The sequence below is a fragment of the Vigna radiata genome, chromosome 5, assembly GCF_000741045.1.
Source record: "Vigna radiata var. radiata cultivar VC1973A chromosome 5, Vradiata_ver6, whole genome shotgun sequence".
NCBI lineage: Eukaryota > Viridiplantae > Streptophyta > Magnoliopsida > Fabales > Fabaceae > Vigna > Vigna radiata.
Window position 1 is genome coordinate 11,835,137 of NC_028355.1, and position 2,194 is coordinate 11,837,330.

Sequence of the window (2,194 nt, forward strand, 5' to 3'; positions counted from 1 at the left end):
TCTTTTTACATTTTTGTATACCCTTCGTACACCATTTCTACACCCTTTGTATAACTTTTGTACAGTCTTCGTACACCCTTTACACACCCTTTGTACACCCCTGATACACCATTTTTAAATCATAATTACACCCTTTTTTGTAAACCCTTTGTACACCTTTTCTTTATCTATCTACATTCTTGTAATCCCTTTGTAAACCCTGTGTAAACACTTTCTACATCCTTTATACACCCTTTACAATCATTCGCACACCCTTTGTACACCCCTAGTAAACCTTTTGTACACCGTTTGTACATACTTTATCTACCCTTTGTACACCCTTCGTCCACCCTTTATAAACCTTTTGTACACCATTTGTACACAATTTCTACATCTTTCTAAAACACCCTTCGTACACCCTTTCTACACTCTTCATATACGCTTTATACATCCTCGGTACTAACTTTGTACAAATTTTCAACTCTCTTTGTACACCCTTTATACACCATTTGTAGACTNATTGTACATCATTTCTACACCCTTTGTACACACTTTGGACACCCTTTATATAGTCTTTGTATACCCNACATACACCCTTTGTATACCCTTTGCACAACCATTATACTACTTTTGTACACCTTTGGTACACCCATTGTACACACTTTGTACACCATTGGTAAACCCTTTCTTACTATTTCTACATATTTGTACACCCTTCGTACACCATTTCTACAGGCTTTGTACACTCTTTATACATCATTTCCACACCCTTTATAAACCCTTTCTATATCTATGTACATTTTGGTACACCTTATATACACATTTTGTACACCAAATATACACCCTTTATACACCCTTTCTACATCATTTCTACACTATTTATACACCCATTGTACACGCTTTTTATATCTATCTAAATTTTGTAACACCTTATGTACAACCTTTGTACACCCTTTATCCATGCTTTGTACACCCTTTATTCACCTTTATACACCCTTTCTACACCCATTGTGCAGCCTTTGTACACCCTTAGTACACTCTTTGAACAACCAATGTACACCCTTTGTACACCTCTATACACCCTTTGTACACCCATTGAACACCCTTTCTGCACTCTTTATACACCCTTTATACACTCTTTGTACACTCTTTGTATACCTTTTCTACACCCTTTCTACATTTTTCTACATTTTTTACAGCCTTCGTACACCATTTCTACACCCTTTATATAACCTTCGAACATCCTTCCTACACCCTTTACACACCCTTTGTACATCATTTGTACACTGTTTGTACATCATTTCTACACTCTTTGTGTAAACCCTTTGTACACATTTTATATATCTATTTACATGCTTGTACACCTTTTGTATACCCTTTGTACATCTCGTGTAAACCCTTTGTACATCCTTTGTACACCTTTTATAACCATTTAGACACCCTTTGTACACCCCTAATACAGCTTTTGTACACCGTTTGTAGATACTCTATGTACCCTTTGTATTCACTTTGTACACCCTTCGTACACTCTTTCTACACCTTCTATATACCCTTTGTACACCCTCGGTACTACCTTTGTACAACTTTTCTACTCCCTTTGTACACCTTTTATAAACCCTTTGTAAACCCATTCAACATCATTTTTAAAGCCTTTGTACACACTTTCAACACCCCTTGTACAGTCTTTGTACACCCTTTGTATACCCTTTGTATTAATTTTGTACACCCTTAATACACCTACTGTACACCCTTTGTACACCATTGGTACACCCTTTCTAACTATTTCTATATATTTGTACACCTTTCGTACACCATTTTGACACGCTTTGTATACCCTTTATACACCCTTTGTACACCCATTGATGACCCTTTCTACTCTCTTTGTGCACTCTTTATGCACCCTTTATACACTCTTTGTGCACTATTTGTATACCTTTTCTGCACCCTTCCTACATCTTTCTACATTTTCTTACACCCTTCGTACATCTTTTCTACACTCTTGGTATACCCTTTGTACACCCTTCGTACACCCTTTGTACAACCTTTTTACACCCTTTGTACACCCTTTATACACAATTTGTACACCCTTTATACACCAATTGTACACCCTTTGTATGTCCTTTGTACACCGTTATAAACCATTTGTACACCCATTACTCATCCTTTGTAAATTGTTTGTATACCTTTTATACAACCTTTTATACACTCTTAGTAC